The sequence below is a fragment of the Furipterus horrens genome, unplaced genomic scaffold, assembly GCF_987537825.1.
Source record: "Furipterus horrens unplaced genomic scaffold, mFurHor1.1.pri manual_scaffold_7, whole genome shotgun sequence".
Taxonomy (NCBI): Eukaryota; Metazoa; Chordata; class Mammalia; order Chiroptera; family Furipteridae; genus Furipterus; species Furipterus horrens.
The window spans coordinates 46,269,584-46,282,786 of record NW_028327177.1 but is presented as its reverse complement, the minus strand read 5'-3'; the positions used below and the strand labels follow the sequence as shown (position 1 = coordinate 46,282,786).

Below are 13,203 nucleotides of genomic sequence, written 5' to 3'. Positions count from 1 at the left end.
CAGCCCACGATGGTGGGTCTCTGCTTTTGCTGGTTTGTCATTAAGACTGATAAGTTGCCTTACCACATTTCTTGTTCGTAAGGAGCCTATAATCTATTGTGGAACTTGGAAGATTCATTGCAGTCTTGGATACAGATTCTGTAGCTGAATTTGGAACAAGATTCAATCATTTGATCAACAAAAATAAACAATATACCAAAAAAAAATGCATCATGAGACTAAAGAAACCCAAATTCTTTATACATTTAAAGTGATGACGGAATCTGGAGAGCAATGAATTTTTGATATACTCTATCCTGGGGGTGTCTGTTTCTCTAAGAATCAGGTTAAAGCTGTAAAGACAGAGTGTCCAACTCAGGAACAAATGAACATGCCCCACTGATTTTTATTGCCTGTCTCCCAGTGGTAATGGCATGAGTTTGGGATTATGGTTTTTGTTTTGTTTTGTTTTTAACCTAATGGGACTTCTGGTCTGAAAAATTTGCAGCAGTTCTTGAAGTTGCCTTTCTCAGACTCCAGGAAATGGTGGTTTGAATTCAATCCTGAGGCACAAAACATCTGTTGACTGCAATAAAAGGCCATCAGGGAGAAGACTGAAAAGTGTAAAATACCTTAAGTGGTCATGTGATTTAATATCAGAACTCTGTTTTCAGCTAGTACACACACAATGATATTCACCAGAGAGATGCTACTGAGCAATGTGTTAAGAAATGTGTAATACTCTGAATTTCATGCTCCTAAAAATGGAGACATGCAGACTTTAAATACTTGCTGTAGTGCTGTAGTTATCCCCTATGTGTCTCCTCTCTTGTTTTGCCACCAATTCATAGAGGCTTCAAATAATCATGCATGTGCTTAAATGAATGAATGGATTGCAAAAGACACCTCGAAAGAGAAAAACAATGTATTAAGGTCAGAGGACTCTTCCCGTACCCCTGTACACGGTCTACCAATATAAACGAACTAACTGTGGACACTTGAAGAAAACTAAGGCAACAGAAAGTAATTATACTAATATCTTAAAAGAGAAACGCTAAAAGGCAAAGTTATTTTTCATTCTGTCTTATAAATGTATTTATAATTTGTAAATATATAATTGGAATTTGTAAAACTAGGTTGGCACTCTCTCTTTTATTTTAAATCACAGGGCATTTTGTTTTTGTTTTAAATGGAAGAAAAGAATTTCTCAGGTCCAAAACAAGGTTTATTTGTAAAAGTTGAAGATGTTTGAAAAAGGAATACAGATTAGCACAGCTCTGTCCTTTGGAAATATAATGAGAGGCACATGAGTACTTTAAATTTTTCAAGTAGTCACATTTTAAAAAGAAAAAAAGTGAAATCGATCTAATAATATGTTATATTTAACCCACTGTATAAAGATATTATCATTTCAATATCTAATCAATATAAAATTATTTATATATTTTTTATATATTTTTATACTAAGTCTTTGAATCCAGTGTGTGCAAAACATTTGAACTTGGACTAGCCATATTTGTCATTTCAAGTGCCTGGTAGCTCCCACATCAGACAGCACAGGTTTAGCATAAAGGTTAAGAGTCTTGTCTCTATAAAAGGAAGAGAACAGCATCTAACTACTGAAGTTTATGATTGTACTTTATACTCTCCTGCCAATATTTAAGTCAGTTAAAAACAATTATTCTAATGGAGAATCTCCTTTGTTCCAGATAAAGTGAAGGCATGAACAGATTTATGCCAGGCTGTGCCATCCAGCCCTATGGCAAAGTTTGAACTTTGAAGCACATCACTTTCTTTATGTTTTTTTTTAAAGTATATTTTATTGATTATGTTGTTACAGCAGTTCCAATTTTTCCCCTTTGCTCCCCTTTTCCCAGTACCCCTCTTCCCACCAGCAATCCCAGCCCCCTTAGTTCATGTCCGTGGGTCGTGCATATAAGTTCTTTGGCTTCACCCTTTCCTATATTATTCTTAAGTTTCCCCTGTCTATTTTGTACCAACCAGTTATGCTTTTTTTTAAAGAGAATATGGAATTTATTAAATATCAAATACAAAAGTAAACTCACCTAAATAGGGATGCAGAGAGCTCCTTTTGTTTATCTAAGCTTTCCCACCCCATCCCCATAAAAACATTTTGCCCCTACACTATGGCTAGCAAAGGGTAAAAAGAGGCAAGTCCTCAAATGAAAGATGCTTGGTTTAAGGAGGGTGATGACTGGGTCAGATGATCCTAATTCTGGAGAAGCCCACTGTTTGCTCTGTCACAGCAGGAGGTCAAAAAAAAAAAAATGATTCACTACAGCTGCTTGAGACCTGCTCCAATTCTTCCCGCAGTGCATCCTCCAGTTGCTTCTCTACCCAATACTGCTTCTGCTCTGCTAGTGCCTGAGAGAACCGGTGCATAGCGACTTTCAGGTGGAGGGGCTTATCTGAGAAGGTGAGGCAGAACCAGCCAGGCTCCTTATGCATGCAGGACTTGCCAGCAGACAATATCAGCTTGTGGTCCAGGAAGCAGCGATAAAGGAGCAGCTCTTCCTCAAATGTGCATGATTTTAGGTACTCTTTCAAGTTGATCCAGACATAGAGGCTAGAGCCACGATTGAGAAAAGGGACCTTCAGTGTCTTCAGCTCACTAGTGATGTACCTGTGAGCTGCCTGCAGCCGGGAGCGATTAGTGGGCAGGTACACTTTGTCAATCCATTCTCTGTCCTGAAGCAGCCGACACAACTTGTGCTGAGTGACGCCAGAGATGCTGTGGAGGAAGGCAAAAGCACTCACAGCAGAGGCCACCTCCTTGTTGTGGGTGTACAGAGTGCCAAAACGGATGTCAGAAATCCCAAAACTCTTACTGGTGCCCCAGATCACATGGGTTCTGCTGGGGTCAGGCAATCTTTCCATGCTCAGAACACGGTGGAATGTGATGGATTCATCAAACACAGACAGCATGTAAACCTCATCAATAATCACATGTAGGTTGTACCTCTTGGCAAATTCCAGGCATTCCTTCAGTGAGTCCTGGGAGTAGATGTCGCCCAGAGGATTATGAGGGTTAATGAGCAGAAGGCCCTTGACCTTTCTCCCCTAAAGCTGAGCCTCAAGCAGGGCTTTCTCCAACTTGTCCACCGTCAGCTGGAATAGACAGGAGTTCTCCTCTGTGATCTCACTGTCCAGGTGGACATGAATCAGCTCAACTTTCGCATACAGGTGAGAAGTAAAGGTGAAGCCAGCATAGAAAGGAGTGGGTGTCAGAAAGGCCTCGCCTGGATCACACAGAGCCATGGTCAACAAAGAGAACACATAGAGGCAGCTATTTAGAACAACCACATTTTGGGGGTCAAGCTGGGCAGGTGCCTTGAAGTAGTAGGTCAGGAACTGGGCCACTTCCTCATGCAGGAGTGCTTGTCTTCTCCAGTCAGAATATTACAGAAGGGCATCATCAGAATACTTCATGTCACTCCGACCCAGCCTTTCAGCCATCAGATCAATGCAGAGATTGTACTCACTGAGACCGAGGTTAATGAAGCCCAATGTGTTCTTCTCATGGTATTTGTCTTTTTGGTAGGTCATGTAGTCCTGGAAGCTGGAGTGGTTTAAGGCAGAGATGTCAATGCCATGATTGGACAGGTGATAGCTGACAAATGCAGCTTTCAGATGACTCAGTTGGTAACTTAGCTGGGCAGGCTGCCTGGATGATTGGGCCTGCTGCCCGCCTCCACCATCACCCCTAGAGTCCAGGGAAAGGCAAGACATTTGGAGCTCCAGGCTTCCTCTGTCTCCAGACTATAAGAGGCTGACCACCTGGCCTATCAACTGGATGAGGCTGGCTTTCTTCTCCCTGGTGGCCTGATTGTGCCTCTCCTCCTCTGGCACCAGGTCCTGCTGCACGATGTAGTCCTCTATGGTCTGAGCAAGCGCAGCATCAGCTCCATCAGCTGGGTGTGGGGTCTCTGGGTTCTGAGGCCCAGGCCCTTCATCTGGCCACAGGGCTTGTGGAAGGTGTCTGATTGGTGACTCATAGTCTGGGTCTTTGTTTTGGCCTCGGCAAGCTAGTCTGAACCTGGGTCTCTGTTTCCGCTCATGTCTTCTTCAGTGTAAAACCCTTATGCCCGGTGAAATTCTCCTTGACCATTAGAGCTCAGACATTGCTCCACGACCCTTCTCCTCTCACTGAACTTGGCTCTGGTTATGCTTCTTAGTCCCTGCACCACTTCTCCATTTCTCCCCCTTCCCCTTCCCAGCTGATAACCCTCCAAATGATCCCCATACCTATAATTCTGGTCCTATTCTGGTTTGCTTAGTTGGATTTTGTTTTTATTTTTTAGATTCAGTTGTTGATAGTTGTGAGTTTGTTGTCATTTTTGTGTTCATAGTTTTGATCTTCTTTTTCTTAAGTAAGTCCCTTTGACATTTCATATAATAATGGCTTGGTGCTGATGAACTCCTTTAGCTTCACCTTGTCTGGGAAGCACTTCATCTGCCCTTCCATTCCAAATGATAGCTTTGCTGGATAGAGTAATCTTGGTTGTAGGTTGCTTTTTATCACATTGAATACTGCTTGCCAGTCCCTTCCTGCCTGCAAAGTGTCCTCTGAGAAATCAGCTAATAGTCTTATAGGTACCTCCCTGTAAGTAACTCCTATAGGCAACCCCCTTTAGGCAACTCTCTGCCTCTCTCTTGCTGCCCCCAGGACTCTCTCTTTATCTTTCACCTTTGGCATCTCAATCATGATGCATCCTGATGTGGTCCCCTCTGGGTCCAGCTCGCCCGGGACCTTCCGTGCTTCCTGGACCTGTATGTCCATCTCCTTCACAAAATTTGGGAAGTTTTTCTCATTTTTTTTCAATTCTTGTTTCCTTATTCTGCACTGGTTGACTGTTTTTTTCTTCCTTATGTTCCAAATCATTGATTTGAACCCCAGTTTTCTTCCCTTCACCATTGGTTTTGTGTGGATTTTCCTTCGTTTCACTTAGCATAGCCTTCACTTCTTCTCTTATGCGTTTGCCGTACTCAAGCATATCTGTCAAGCCTGTGAGCATCTTTATCACCAGTATTTTGAATTCTGCATTTGTTAGGTTGTCTATCTCCTCATCTGTGAGGTTGGCTATCTCCTCGTTGCTTAGTTCTCCCACTGGAACCTTGATCCATTCCCCATTTTGGGCCATACTTCTCTGTCTCCTCATTCTAACAGGATCCTGTGTTTGTTTGCCTCCATGACCAAGGTAGAGCTGTCACTCCTGTTACATTGTAAGGGGGTGGGGAGCCTTAGGGATTTGTCAGTACAGGGCGACCTATTTCACCACATTGTGATGTTGTATGTGGGGGAGGGGTCCAAGAGGGGACAATGCTGCATTCCCAGCACTCACCCCTTTTCCAGGCACCACTCCCACTTCCTCACTGGACTGGTGCCTCTCTAGCTGCTTCCCTGGCCATTGTTCCCAGAGTGGATGGGTCTGTGGATGTTCTAGGGCTGTGGGGGCCCTTTAAACAAGTGGACTCTACTGAGAGACCAGCAGTTTCTTCCTCCACCCCAACCCCCACTGGTCTGCACAGTCAGAAGCAATGAGGCTTGATTTTCCCTGGTGCTGGGACCGTGAGCTGCAAGGGCTGGTGAGGAGCTGGGAACACTCCCCAGGTGTCTCTCCTGACTTCTTAAAACATGTGACTGAGCTTTCTGCTGGTCTGCCACTGCCACTGCTGCCGCCACTACACTGCATCCTCTCCACCCCAACTCTGCCCCTCCTACCTGTCTGGATGAGTATTTCTTCTTTATATCTTTGTTTGCTGGACTTCAATGCAGTTTGATTTTCTGGAACTTCTAGTTGTTTCTAGTTTTGAGGTAGTTGTATTCCTTCTTAGTTGTGGAGAGAAATGCAGCGTGTCTGTCTATGCCTCCATCTTGACCAGAAGTCTCTTCATGTTTTGAAATGTATGTGTGTTATTAAAGTTGGACTTTTATGAATTTCATGTTGAGAACTATGAGTGGGAAAATATTTGGCATTGAAGCTCACAATCCCTGTAATAAGAAATAGCAAGGGATCCTCTCCAACACTTTAGAAGGGCTACTTAAATTATTGGTAAGTCACTGAGATCTAAAGCCAGTGCTCAGCCATATCAGGTAAATAATTCCCAGAATCCTTGATGTCATCTAATCAATTACATTGTCTAGGACCACAATACACTCACTTCATGTATTAGAAGAATTTATTGTCCTTGCCTGGTTCCCAAAGAACAGTTAATGGTACATGCTCCTCAGAGGATACTATGGGTCTTAAGACTAGGACTTAAGTGCTTGATCGTGATGATGATAAAGATGCTTATTGAGATCCCAGGTACACATAGAATTATTATTGACTCTTCTTAACCCTATCCATCTCTGGCCCCCAGAAATTTATTATCTGCATTCCAAAATAATTGGTTTGGGTTTTGTTTTTGTTTGTTTGTTTATTTATTTACATTGTGATCAGCAATTTTTGAATTATCAAAAAGACACAATCAAAGAAAGTCACACCCTGGCCAGTGTGGCTCAGCTGGTTGGAACATCATCCCGTAAAATGAAAGGTTGCAGGTTTGATTCCTGGTCAGGGCATGTGCCTAGGCTTCGGATTCAATTCCTGGTCAGGACACATGCAAGAGGCAACCAGTCAAATGTTTCTCTCTCACATTGATATTTCTTGCCCTCTCTCCCTCCTCTTCCTTCTCTAAAATCAATGAACATGCCTTCAGGTGAGGATAAAATAAACATATAAAAAAATGAAGTCACAACAGTTTATCTTCAGGGCTGAGCTGGCTATCAACAGTAGAGAGAAGTGATGAACGATGTGGTCAGTGACTCGGGAAAAGGTTAAGGAACACTGTCTCTGAAAGCTTAAAATAAAATCATATGGCGAAGTCTCTTCACAAGATATCTCATGCTATTATGTATGGAGGGAAGCATGGGGCGGGACCCCATAATGATGAAAGCAATCATTTTTCATTTTCCCAGCTCTTCAAAATAAGAACTAAAACCTCAACAGTAGTCTGAATAGACTTCCAATGACTAAAGGATCCTCTTTGATTTTTCACTACTCAGCAGCAAAAGCAACACATTCTGAGCATGTAAAGTAGTTCAGCTGAGTTGAATAGCTGAGTCGATGCTTTTCATAAAAAGCCACTCACAGCCCAAACCTGGGGAATCAATAGCTTGAGCCATATTAGCAGCACAGCTGAGGATTTAAAGGCTCATTTCAGTAAGACTGGGCACAAAAGTGCAATGCCTCACTTGATGGGCATGGGGGTGACTGATGGTGACTTGGGACATGAAATAAGTACTGCTTGTCATTTCTTGCACCAAAGGGATATGGATTGTAAAACACCCCAGGCTAAAATCTGGTCTGACATAAAAGTTAGGCTACAAACCAGAAAAGAGAAGTCACTTCCATTGTTCTGGGCTGAACAGAAGAAATCTCCTTCACTGTTGTACACCTTCTGTGGCAATATGCTGAGCACAGAAAGTGTATTCCATAAATCCATGGTCTTGTCTGGAGTAAGAGTATTTCATCACTCCTTAAACTGCAGGGCTAGGTGTTTTCTGATCTTACTGCCTCATTTTGAATCAGAGTGGCAAAGCTGCCCCACATACCTAGTTCTTGTTTATCAAAGTATTGTGCAAATTTCAACTGCCAGTGATACACTCAGAACAGCCAGAAACCTCAGGGTGTTTAGATTGCAGGCTTCGGTGAAGATAATATTTAAGCATACATGTGAAATATTGATATTTTCTCTCATCAATTCCTCCCTGATAGATCTGTAGAAAAAGTTTTGCAATGATCTGTAGGAAAATGTGACATTTTGAAATATCTCTGCATTGTGGAAAACCTCAAGGAGAAAGCTCAAAGGCACACTTCTATTTTTGGTTCTACATGCTGTTTGCACAAATACAAAATGCATAGGGTAAATGGCTTGTCAAATTATTAAGAGAACTGTAGAATATTTTGTGGTTATAAAATTAGCTAGAGAAAGTTCTAGAAATTCTAATATAATACTAAACTATGTTCACACTATAAAATATAGGTCTTTCCAAAATACACACTTTAATGTTCCATGTAATTTATTTCATATCCATTCTTAAGAGTATAGGCACCTTTTCAGACAAAAATTTGGGGGCAAGATTCAAGTGTGTGGCTTTTAAAAATGCACAAAATTAATCAAGGGAACAAAAAGCCTCTGGTCTACAGGATGCACAGCTTGTAACAGAAGGTTAAAATATCTGCCTCTACCCCATCCCTGTCCCTTTGAGAGGTATGGAATAAAGGTAGTAGCCATATTCCCCAGAACTTGGATGTTATCTTTGTCTCTGGAATTAGATAAGGCATAACTCTGCAGAAAGCATCAGGGCCTCTCTTGAGATCTTGAAAGGTAGGAATGAGTGACCTCTAGCTGTGATCCTGCCATGGCTCTTGACATGGGGGCTACTAGTTTCAGGACATTTTGGAAGGGTTTCTCCTGCTTCTGATGCTTGGTGTCCCAGGGTATCCATGGGGAACATTTGAAGACAGCATGGTTGTGCTATTAAGACCAAGAGAAAAAAATGTCCTAGGGTGAAATAATTCTCACTTTTTGGGGAAATGGTGTTTATTTTTGGATACATTCAGAGGTGGGTCAATAATAAGCATGTGGAGAGTTGAAAACTAAACATTCCATACCATTTGAAATTAATCTGGGTTGTGTCCCGGGGAGGATCTTTTGGTTTTAAGATGAGAAGCAGTTCTTAGGTTATGATTAATGACCCATCAACAGGTTTGCAAAAGCAAGTACACTGACATGTTTGGGGGAAAATCCAATGACAGCAATATTGTCTTTTCCATTTCCCTCTGGAGGTAAATGTGGGTATAGTATTCCTGGCCATTTCTTTCTCTTGGGTAATTTTGAATGCCTGGGAAACCTTCATTTTCTTTTTAAATTTTTTTAAATTGGCCCATACAAACCATTTCAGGGGGAGCAGATAACCAAATAAATAATATTATATTATATTATTTTACAATATAACTAATCTCCATTTATTTCTACTTACCACATGAATTCTGTTTGATTTTCTTCAATCAAAAGATCTATATCTTAATAACTGCATTTCACATTATCCCCGGGACAAGTTTAAGTAAGGGATTCTTCTTAGAGGTGGTATTAAATACACAAGTCACCATATGGTTTCATGTTATCTTTGAGGACTTAGTTTTAAATAGCTAATTCCTACCTTCAGTTTGATTTCAGCAGACCTGCAAGGTCACTGTGAAAAATTATTGAACATGCATCATGGGAAGTGGAGTACAATAAATCTGAACTTCCTCTTATTCATAGCATTGTATGTATGTGCCATCTCTCAGAATCTGCCTCTACAGTGTCTGTGAGAAGCTAAGTCTTATACTATACTTTCCTGAATAAAAGAACATTGCAGTGTATTATAGAATTTAAATTGCCTTTTCTCTACAAACGGTCATATACAAGAAATAAAAAGCATTTTATTCTTCAAAGGGACAAAGAGGGAGTAGCAGCAGGATCTGTAACCCCACCATGAGCCACAACAGTGCCTAATACCCTGGAGAGCTTGTGAACCCAAGATGTTTTAAGGTCTTTAAATGAATTGTTTATTTGTTCTTACAACCTCCCTTGAAGTTGGGATTATAGTCATTCCTATTTTACAGCTGAGGAGACTGAAGCATTGATAGGTTAGGTGACTTGCCCAAGGACATGCCATAAGAAAAAACAGAGTCAGGATTTAGATCCAGGAAAAATAAGTAGAAACAATCAAAAGGAAAATAGCATCTAATAGATAATTGCTTAATTCAGTATTGGTTTTTATAAATATCTGTTAATGAGAAATTTCTATTTCAAGCATTCTTTTAAGCAAGGATCTGTGGATGCCTGGCAGAGTCATAGGTGAATTCCAATTTCATGTAAATGTAAGTAAGTTTGTGCATTAGTCTGTGGCTGACATCAAGAACATTTATTACATCTTCAGAAGGAATGGAGACAATATCCCTAACCCCCAGCAATAAACCTCTCTTAGGACTCAACAGCCCACTTCACGTACCCCTCTATATTCTACAGCAGTGCCTAACCATCATATTCAGCAAGGTAAGTCTTAGAAAGCTACTTTTTTTAGTAATTTACTTACTCTAGCAAACATGAAATATTGGCTGAAATGTGTGAGCTATACAACTGTGCCATGACTCTACTAGTTACTTCAGTTGCATGAACAATCTGCCATGCTTATTCCAAGAGAATGGTGCTAGGTTTGGAATTATACCAACCTAATATTTTAATCCAATTTCATTGGCCTTGCAGTCAATAAAATTCCTAAGGTGACAAGAGTGTGATCATCAATGCTGTGCATTTTAATTCTTTGCTACGACTGCACAGTTATTTTAATGGAAGTTTGGAGAGTCCATACTATCATGATGATCATGTGCCTTTTGAAATCAAGATCCTCACGAGAGATTTTTAAAACCATTTTTTGATATGCTAAATGTCACCAGTAACATCAGTTGTTGCAGGTTAGGTTATCTAGATGTTGAGATAGAGTTTGGCATGCAGGATACTTATTGAGGATTGACACCTGTAGATAGGAGGGACAGGGAGCAGAATTGGGAAGATAGAAAAAACAGATCCCATCGAGGGCACAGCAGAGCCTCAGCTAACCCAGCAAGAAGCACTCTAGCATGTACAGCCCAGCAGACATGTCTGGTTTTGGGAGAAAATGGCTGGGTCTTTATCCCCCTGCCTTAATCAGTCCTTGTGACACAGGCTAGTATGCTGAACAAGTGGAATAGGAAAACTGAGGCAGATATATGAACAAACTGGCCAAACAATTTACAGCCAGATACAGAAGGCCGCCTCCCTAGACATAACATCTAGGCCTCAATTGTATTTCAGCTTCAGGCCAGAAAAACAGCAAAACCAGGTGGGCAATGCCAGGATCAACTGCAATGACTAATGAACCCCTGCCCTGGGGCTGACCAATCAGTGAAGATCACAACCCTAAAAAGGCACACCTGGAAAACTGATAAATATTCTGCTAAAATACCCTTCTGAGATCTCCCCTAAAACTCCCACCAGCAAGAGAAAGAGAGAGAGAGAAAATCTTCAAGACAAAGGACCCAAGGTACTCTCCTCCTGGGAAACAGCCTGCACCATTCTTTCCCTCCCTTCTTCCCTCTTTTTCCCCACCAGGCAGGCATCTCCTAAACTCTAAGGGTCCCCAGAGACTTGCTACCAGGAAAGCAAAGGGCAGCAGCAGATTGTCCCAGGCTGATCCTCTGAATCTGTCTCCCAGAACCCCTTTTCTTTGATTTCCCAGTAGGCTAAAGCAGCCCAGCCTAGGCTCTCCTATTGCTTCTTCTAAGGCCTCCCTTGATTTACTGTCCCCAACTTTAATAGACATACCCTTATCCTTATGGATTCATGTTGTGAAACTTTTCCTACATGAATCCAAAAACTCACACACTACAGCTGGCTCTAGGCAGACCCACTCAGGGCCAGGTCTCCCCTTTGCCCTTGGATGGGCATGCCTTTGGGAAAGGCGACTCTGTAGCTGAGGCAAACCCTTTAGAAGCTGACAACTGAGGCTGTCTGCCATTACACCAATCCTTCCTCCAAGAGTAATCCAGGCGGTACCTCTTCATGTTCACCGCAGTCCATGCCTTGTACCTCTTATACCTAAAGGTTCCTGTCAGCTTGGGAAGAAGTTCTGTCAGGATTTTGGAGGGCTTCTCTTCTTCAGGAAAGAGTAAAAAAGAGAAGATGAAGGTCAGCTGCATCAATTATAACACTTGTCACTACTGCTGTGATTGATAGTCATCTTCTCTCTTTCATTCTCCATCCTAGACCCCTCTTACTTTCAAGGAGCACCTCTGCTGCTCTCAGTGGCTTTACCTGATGGCATGACCAGGACTCTCATCCCTGAGAGGCCTAAGCCCCTGGGTCACCATGCACTTGGCCAGCCATGGCCACTGCACTTATCTGTGTACCATCAAAGTTGAGCAAGGGATTACAGAAGGGGACCCAAGTGGACCACCTGCACACCATGCATACCTTCTCTCTTTCATGGTGTTCCAGCAGTTCTTCCTGCTCCTGATGACCAAAGCCCATTACCCCTTCCAGGAAGGTGACTCATCTTCTTGCTCATGGGCCCCCTGGCCCAAGTCTCAGTGTGTAGGAGGCATTAACAGCTTACAATTCAAAGGGATACTTGCGGTATCTTCTGACAGAAACCTTCTGTCTTTAAGAACCAGGGCTTCTAAACATTCATAACCTAGAGCTATGGAAACCAGAAGTGCAAATTCCCTAAGTGGATCACTGAAAGTGATGGGAAGCAGGGCCAAGTCGAATTCCATCCTTGGTTCCTGGACCCACATAGTCTTCCAGTTGCTGACACAGACCACATTAAGGTCTTTGATGCTTAGTGCATACTGCAGCCCAGTCTCCTAAATTATCACCACTGAGCTGACACTTCAGCTGTGCCATCAGGGCAGTCAGGGTGTGAGTATCAGTGATTTCCATGGGCGCTTGTTCTAATGTGATGTTATCTGGAAACCTGTGCTGTTAGACACTCCGTAAGTATTGTCCTTACATTCCCACTCGTACCCACTAGCACATGTGATATATACTAGAGATATATACTGATATATACTTTCACCTGAAAGTCTCTAACTCCCCAACGTCTTCATTCTTCCAAACCAAAAACCCAGAGAGGAACAAGAATAAACAAAAAACTACCTTGATTAGTTCTTCCTTTTCTATTGACTTCTCCAAGAAAATATAAAAATCAGTCCTCTGAGCTGTTCTGAAGAAAAATGCTCTATTTAGAAAGATTCTTACCAAGAACTATTGTTGAAGAAGAGTGTTGTTGTTGTTGTTTTTTCTAATGAAAAATGTAGGCTTTCCCTAACGATTTGGAGGAAGACATTGTTTTCCTATCCCAGAAGTCTTTCTGATTTCTTCTAATATGTGGTAGCAGGTTTGATAGTGCCTTTAGTCGAACCCCAAACTTCATTCATTGTCTTACATTTGTTTTTACAAGTATCCATCAGACTCCATCCTGAACCCCAGCTGACATCAAAGTGCAGTAAAATGATGATAAAAGGGCTGTGGGTGAGGCAGCTCACAAGTGTGAGGAGGCCCAGCCATCAGCCTGCGATTCCCGTTGAAGTGTTCTGTAGTTTCCCCAAGGCCCCACATGCATTTAATCAT

At 42.0% G+C, this 13,203-nt stretch overlaps 1 pseudogene; it reads right to left on the bottom strand.

The window, feature by feature from the left end:
- Window positions 1-2,253: 2,253 nt before the first annotated feature.
- LOC150004388 (putative inactive 1-aminocyclopropane-1-carboxylate synthase-like protein 2 pseudogene) lies at window positions 2,254-3,995 on the bottom strand (annotated as a pseudogene).
- Window positions 3,996-13,203: the final 9,208 nt, after the last annotated feature.